The 8267-nt window shown below is 45.0% G+C and overlaps 1 long non-coding RNA gene across 1 annotated transcript; it reads right to left on the bottom strand.

Annotated features, from left to right (window-relative positions):
- Window positions 1–4650: 4650 nt before the first annotated feature.
- LOC310850295 lies at window positions 4651–8259 on the bottom strand. Its single transcript, XR_014567284.1, has 2 exons — window positions 7593–8259; window positions 4651–5321 (listed from the first exon to the last, which is right to left on the bottom strand). It is a non-coding gene; the product is annotated as an uncharacterized lncRNA (long non-coding RNA).
- Between the last annotated feature and the right edge of the window lie 8 nt (window positions 8260–8267).

Raw genomic sequence — 8267 nt, 5'->3', positions numbered from 1 at the left:
AAAAGAAAGAAAACAAGTGGGGCCAGATCAGGAGAATATGGAGGGTGGGACAACTCAGTAACCTCGGTAACGATTTCACACAGAATATGCAATTCTTCCGCCATCATTCGGACGGTCAAACGCCAATCCTACATCAATAACTCACAAATTCTGTCGACATTTGCCACCGTTCTGCTCATCAATGGTCTGCCAGACTGAGAGTCATCTTCAATGGTTTGCCGCTCTTCGCAGAAACGCTTGAACCACTCATACACCGTCTTTCGAGATACAGCTTCATCTCTGTACACAATTGTGAGCATTTCATGGGTTTCCGATGCCGATTGTATGTTCGAATATTTCTCGCTGTCCAATTTCTGTGACCATTCACCAAACTCTCCGGTCACACCTTGTACAAAGAGACTTACAATGTGTGATACAGAATTCCTTGCCGCTGCAACCCAGGACAGACATTGAAGCAGCAAGCACCACGACTTCGTCCATGATGGACTAACAGTTTATGCATTACTTATACAGAAAACGGGGACACGCGTGGCGCTGTGGGTAAAACCTCAGTGCCTAGGGCTTGCCGATCGCATGGTCGGCAGTTCAAATCCCCGCGGCGGGGTGAGCTCCCGTCTTTCGGTCCCAGCTCCTGCCCACCTAGCATTTCGAAAGCACCCTTAAGTGCAAGTAGATAAATAGGTACCGCTTTATAGCGGGAAGGTAAACGGCGTTTCCGTGTGCTGCACTGGTCTGGCTCGCCAGAGCAGCTTCGTCACGCTGGCCACGTAACCCAGAAGTGTCTCCGGACAGCACTGGCCCCCGGCCTCTTAAGTGAGATGGGTGCACAACCCTAGAGTCGGACTCTTCCCTGCCAAAGAGATTTGCTCTGTTCCAACAGGAGCAGCTTGCAGTGAGAAGTAAGATACAAGAACTAAGAAAATGATGTCATGTGCCTTTAACAGCTGTGTTACTGGCACAGATTAAACAGGGTATGCACTTTCTAGTATGGAAATACAATTATAGGAAAAGCTTTACCTGTTGACATTCTGTCTGTCAGATATCTTATTACTTGTGTAAGACCCCTGATTTACTTTAGGGCCCCATACATCACCAAATCAGCTTGTGACATTTTGCATGCTGAAATGTTTTTGCTGGTGATGAATTTTCTTTGAACAAAAGAGATAATTTTGATGAGTTTGAACTGAACTAAAACATTCATTTTGATGAACTTGAACTGAACTAATTTGTTTGCTAAAAGAATGATCAGGATCTAGCTCCTTTTAAAAAAGAGGTTTCCAAACACTGGAAATTTCTTTGCCTCTCCAATCCCTCAGCTGCCGCTCATGTTTTTGACATTTAGGTTGCAAAGCCCTCTAGGCAGGGATCTGTCATTTTTGTTTATGTAGATTCCTGGTGCTATATATATATAAATAAATAGCAGCAACAGCCCCCCAGTTTTTCCATAAGAGGGCTAACAATGCAATCCTGTACAAACATACTTGAAAGTAAGTCCCACTGAGGTCAGTAGGCCTTACTTTTTTACCTTTTTAGTAGGCCTTACTACCCAGTAAATATGTAGCTGAACTTACTTGGGTGTAAGCCCTGTTGAACTTAATAAGGTAAAGGTAAAGGGACCCGTGACAGTTAAGTCCAGTCATGAATAACTCTGGGGTTGTGGCGCTCATCTCGCTTTACAGGCTGAGGGAGCTGGCGTTTGTCCGCTGCGCAGACAGTTTTTCCAGGTCATGTGGCCAGCATAACTAAGCCGCTTCTGGCGCAACGGAACACCGACACCAGAGCAGCACACATAAATGCCATTTACCTTCCTGCCAGAGCAGTACCTATTAATCTACTTGCACTTTTTTGGGGTGCTTTCGACCTGCCAGGTTGGCAAGAGCTGGGACCGAGCAACGGGAGCTCACCCCATCACGGGGATTCAAACTGCCAACCTTTTGATCAGCAAGCCCAAGGCTCAGTGGTTTAGACCACAGCGCCACCTGTGTCCCATTTGAACTTAAGAGGATCTACTTATAAGAAATATATGGTGAAGGTTGTGCTGTTAGCCAGCATGGTGTAGTGGTTAAGAGCAGTGAACTTGTAATCTGGTGAACCGGGTTTGCTTCCCCGCTCCTCCACATGCAGCTGCTGGGTGACCTTGGGCTAGTCACACTTCTTTGAAGTCTCTCGGCCTCACTCACCTCACACAGTGTTTGTTGTGGGGGAGGAAGGGAAAGGAGATTGTTAGCTGCTTTGAGACTCCTTAAGGGGAGTGAAAGGTGGGATATCAAATCCAAACTACTACTCTTCTTCTTCTGACTTTTGGACCGATCTAGGTGTTTCACACAATTCAGGACAGAAAAGGTCTTCTGAAATAAAGGCTGCTGTACATTCTCTTGGAGATGCTGATCTCACATGAAAGAAGGCTCTCAGAATATGGAGCAGAGTTCACACTAAAAACTAGATGGCAGCACCTACCTGCATATGAAAAATTTAATCTGAGCAAATTCCACTGTTGCATTGTTCAGTACTTATGGAAAAAGCTAAAAATTGCCAAATGAAAGTGGTAGAAATTCCTGTGAAACTTTTTTTTTTAATGCAATAATTTAAATCATTTTTAATGCCAACCTGGTGTCAAACATATGTGGGCGAATCCAGTAGATTTCAGTTGGACTTTATAATTGATATAACTTTTTTAAGATAAAAAAGTCACGATAAGGCTATAATTCTACCTGGTACACTTACCCTGTAGTAAAACCCTATTTGAAGATGATAATATTGCACTTTAAGTCTGTTGGGGGCAGTTATTTTTGCTTAGGAGGCAAATGACTCTGAGGGTGCTTTCCTATAAATGGTCTTTCTTATATTTTAAATGCAGTGTTAGAAATGGCAGCTATTTCAATAAACCAGCAGTGCTAAAATGCTGGATAGTATATCATATGATTTAGTATGATTTGTTATATAGTTGTATGAATGTCTCCCGTTTTCAAGTCCTTGGTTTGATTCATTCAACATGATGTAAGTCAGAGGTCGGCAACCTTATCCCAGGATGGGCCAGTCGACGCTCCGTCCGTCAGATGGGCTGGAGCGTGGGCACACGAGCGCTCTTCCGGGTCGGAGGGGCGCCCATGCACATGCGCACACACTATTTCCGGCACTCCTCCGACCCAGAAGTGTGCAGAAATAGCATGTGCGCATTCGCAAGGGCACTTCTCCACCCCGCACACGCTATTTCTGGCACACATCCAGGTCAGAGGAGTGCCCATGCGCATGCACACTGGCACCATCAACTTGGAAGTTGGTCCCCATGCCGCACCAGTAAGAGCGGGCAGTGAGGGGCAACAGGGGGGGCAGGGGTCGCCATGGGCCGGTTAGCCAAGCCTTGTGGGCTACAGGCCCATGGGCTTTAGGTTGCCGACCCCTGATGTAAGTCATGAATACTGTTATGAGTTTTGAGTGGTTAAGCTGAATGCCTAATAACTGAATGCGTAATAACTGTGCCCCTTCTAATTCCTGTATCCAGCAGATTCAATTGCTGGAATAGCAATGACAGCCTGGTAATCACCTGGGAGAAGAGCCATTAAGAAAGACAAAGGGAAGGTAATGGGCCATTAATAATGCCAAATGGTAGGGCATCTTAATAACTGCTAATGATTGAAGGAAGAGCTTGGTGAACTCAACCCACTCCTGAGCTATCTAACGTCCTCCTTATTTATGCTAGTCACTTAATTATGATGTCTTGCAATATAATCCCATATGCATGCACTGGCTGTCTATGTTTCTGGGCCCAATTCAAAGTGTTGTTTTTAAGCTATAAAACCCTATATGACACGGGATTGCACACCATCAAATTTGGATTGTGAGTACCATCTCTTTTGTTAATGTAATATACTGCATGACTCATTCAAGCAACTCAGCCCACATAGACTGTAAAGGGCCTCAGTAAATATCGAACATCTTCTACAACAGTATTATCACTCAGCTCCAGATATTTTGCATGCTTTCCTTACTGAGTACTGAAAAGCAGTAGCCTCTGTCATACTACAGATAAGCTGCATAGGCTTGCTCTTTCAAAATAGAAAGAAATACATATGCCTAGTTGAGGCTGTTTTGTGGTATATGGTGACAGTGATAAGGAAAAATCCTTTCCTGCGGACAACCTGGGAGGCCAATTAATGATCCAGGTTCCGGTGTTCAAACAAAAGAGTGTTTATTACGAATTCCAATGCTACGCAGACTGACCTTACAGAATAAGCAAGGAAAATGCTGTGCTGATTACTTGTACTTATAACGCATACATTTTCACACTTTTTCAATGGCTTTCCTACATCTTTTACCTTCTTGATCCTATGACACACACAAAAGGCTTTCGGCTCCTTCCTCTCCTCCCTGCCTGTGGCAGAGATAAACTCATCTCATTCCCGTTTTATTGCTTTATTGTTTCCTTTCAAAAGCTCACTTTTTGCATTAACTTTCACAGACTTATTCTAATGCTAAGTCCTTTCTTTAACCCTTTCTTTAAAGGCACTGAACTGTTTTCCGTTTCATCTGACCTCAAACAACTGAAAGGTTTAGGGGTGGGGGAGCAAATTTCAGCAAAGAGAATTGATAGGTTGCTTGACTGAATTTTCTATTCACTGCACTTTCATAAAAAATACAGCAAGGCATATGTAGCATTTTTATGTCTATTATTAAATTTATTAGTCATTTTTTGCCACATGCAACACTTGACAGATATCAGACAATGAAAGTTGTGTTATACAAGCCAAATTTAAAATGTTTCTTCTAGGTTTTTTTTACAAACAAAAACTTTAAAAATTCTTAAACATTTACAACACGTGAAGCAGCTTTGCCATGGTGTCCTTCAAATGTTTTAGACTACAAATTCCATCAGCCACAGCCAGCAGAGCAGTGGGGTCGTAGTTTGGGGGCTCTCTGATAACTGGAACTGTGTCACTTTACACCACCTCTTTATGATACACTATTAGTGGGAGAAGGGAAGTACGTACTCATCTGTGAATACAGATCAGCTCTTTCTTCACTGTATCCCCCAATGGTTTTGCCCCTGGTGCCAATGTGGTGTAGTGGTTAAGAGAGGTAGTCTCCTAATCTGGTGAACCGGGTTCAAGTCTCCGCTCCTCCACATGCAGCTGCTGGGTGACCTTGGGCTAGTCACACTACTTTGAAGTCTCTCAGCCTCACTCACCTCACAGAGTGCTTGTTGTGGGGGAGGAAGGGAAAGGAGAATGTTAGCTGCTTTGAGACACTACTTAGGGTAGTGATAAAGTGGGATATCAAATCCAAACTCCTCTTCTTCTTCTTCAATGGTGTTCCACTGACATCTAGCAGAAATTCAACCAGCATAACTTAAGGATAGGACCGCACTCACTGTTAAGTAGGAACTAAAAGCAAGAACCTATGGGCAATAGCATGGTAACAAATAATAATAATAACAATAATAATTTATTATTTGTACCCCGCCCATCTGGCTGGGTTTCCCCAGCCACTCTGGGCGGCTTCCATAGAAACCAGAAAACACTAAAATATCATACATTAAAAACTTCCCTGAACAGGGCTGCCTTAAGATGTCTTCTGAATGTCAGGTAGTTGTTTATCGTTTTGACATCTGATGGGAGGGCGTTCCACAGGGCGGGCGCCACTACTGAAAAGGCCCTCTGCCTGGTTCCCTGTAGCTTTGCTTCTCGCAATGAGGGAACCGCCAGAAGGCCCTCGGCGCTGGACCTCAGCGTCCGGGCAGAACGATGGGGGTGGAGACGCTCCTTCAGGTATACTGGGCCGAGGTATACATCCGCCACGACCTGAAGCAGCTCGCACAGGGAATCCTTGGTGCAGCGGGGAGGTCGGTACACCAAAAGGAATCCTGTACTGCCCCCATTGCCCACCTTCCAGAACATGCACTCAGAAAACTGGGTCTTCCCAGTAGGACGGCTGATGCAAACTAATGACTTCCTAAAAATCACTGCAACCCCCCCTCCCCGCCCACATGATCTGGGTTGCTGTGCGTAAGAGAAACCCGGCGGGCAAGCGGCAGCAAGGACAGGCCCATCTGCTTCCTCCAACCAGGTCTCTGTCACACATGCCAGGTCAAATCCTCCATCCACAATCAGGTCGTGATTGTGCAGGATCCCTTTATGAAAGCCACACCCGCATCCACTTGTACAATAATCTTATAATTATACAATAATAATAGTTAGGAATGCACTGCCACTATCAATGCAGATCGCCATGTGTTGCCCATGGCATGGTTTCAGGGGCCATCCAGATAAATTTTAAGAAGTTATAGAGGTTGATTCCACTTATTTCAATAGCTCAGTGCAAAATTTGCTGAAGGGGAATTTTTAAGAGCCCTGTCCTGAGCATGTTTACTTGTCCCCAAGTACAATCAACCTTAGGGCTTACTCCTGAGTTAATATAATTACAAGTGCACATAAGCAGAGCCAGAATGAGCATCCATCTAGTTCAACATTCTATTCCCCATAGCAGTTGGACAACAAGATGCTACAGGAAGCCCACAGAGCTCAAAGGCAAAAACCTTCTTCCCCAGCTGTCACTCTCCAGCAGTGCTGTGAGCTCTAAATACACTAAAGATGCAGAATCATGTGGGTTTCATCAAATGTGAGATATTAACCATTCCCCACCCCACAAAGAAATATTTGTTGCAAACAAGAGTCAGATTTACTTTCACAAGTATTGTAATATAATAATAAATAATAATAATAATAATAATAATAATAATAATAATAATAATAATAATAATAATATCTTTATTGTCATTGCCCCCTCTCAGGGACAACGAAATTACTTGGCTGCTCCATCCACCCAGATAGGGCACTCCACTTAAAATCAGAACAACTATAAAAACACTAATTAAAACAATATAATATAATACAGCAAGGAAGATTAGATGACTTCAAAGTCCAGGTTTCCCATTCAGGGCCGAGATCGCTCTGGAGAAGAAGCTGTTCTTGAGACGGCTCGTTCTTGTCATCATCGTCCTGTATCTCCGTCCCGACGGCAGGAGCTCGAAGAGACACTGACCAGGATGCGATGGATCTTTTACTATGTCCAGTGCCTTCCTATGGCACCTTGTGGCATAAATCTGCTCTAAGGTGGAGAGTGGGCAGCCAACAATGCTCTCTGCTGCCTTAACAACTCTGCACAACACCATCCTGTCCTGGGTAGTACAGCTTCCGTACCACACACATAAGCCATAAGTGAGCACGCTCTCAATGGCACAGTGATAGAAGGCAAGCAGCAGTTTCTGCGGAAGATGGTTTTTCCTTAGGATTCTTAAAAAGTACAGTCTCTGCTGCGCCTTCTTCACAAGCCCCCTTGTGTTGACACTCCAGGACAGATCCTCTTGTAATTCAATACCCAAAAATCTGAACGTTGTTACCCTCTCCACACAGACCCCATCAATCAGAAGTGGCTGGACATTGCTCTTCTGTCTCCTGAAGTCCACCACAAGCTCCTTTGTCTTCCTTGTATTTATGAGCAAGTTGTTAGCTCTGCACCACTCTGTCAGCCGCTCCACCTCATCTCTATAGGCTCCACCTCATGTCTATATGGCATGATGGGTCTGCTCTGCTTACACGGTTAGAGGCAGTGAAAGTTCTGAACACCCATTACTGGAAACTGCAGGAGGGAAGAGTGCTGCTCTTCTACTCAGGTCCTGATTGTGGAGAGCTGGTTGGTCACTGTGAGAACAGGATGCTGGACTAGATAGGCCTTCTTTGGCCTGATACAGCAGGCTCTTCTTAAAGGTTAAAGCTACTACCCTTGGTGGCTGTGAGGCAGCAATGCTTCTGAAAACCAGTTGCTGGAAGGGAGGGTGTTGCTGCACTTTTCATTCAGGCACTGTGACAAGATGCTGGACTAGTTGGACCATTGTCTTAATGCAGCAGCCTCTTCTTCCGTTTCTATAAGGCAGGGGAAACTATGGCACTCATGGCGTTGCTGGACTGAGCTCCCATCATCCCTGACCATTCACTATGCTGGCTGCAGGGGCTGATGGGAGCTGCTAAACATGTAGAGGGCCACAGATGTTCCCCCACCCGCAATGTGCGGTATTGTAGTCACCCCTCTCTGAAGGAACTTGAGCATGATGGAATTCATGGGATGACAGCCCGGCGGGCGGAGGCCAATCGGCGATCGTTAAGCGTTGGACTCCAACTCCCAGCAGCCCCCTCCGCCCCGGCCGTACTCAGGGATTATAGTCCAGAATCCTCAGAGAGTCCTACAGGCCTGCTATGAAAGGTTCCAATATA

This window comes from Podarcis gaigeae (genome assembly GCF_964106915.1).
Source record: "Podarcis gaigeae genome assembly, chromosome: 8".
NCBI lineage: Eukaryota > Metazoa > Chordata > Lepidosauria > Squamata > Lacertidae > Podarcis > Podarcis gaigeae.
This window is presented reverse-complemented; position numbering and strand designations above follow the sequence as displayed.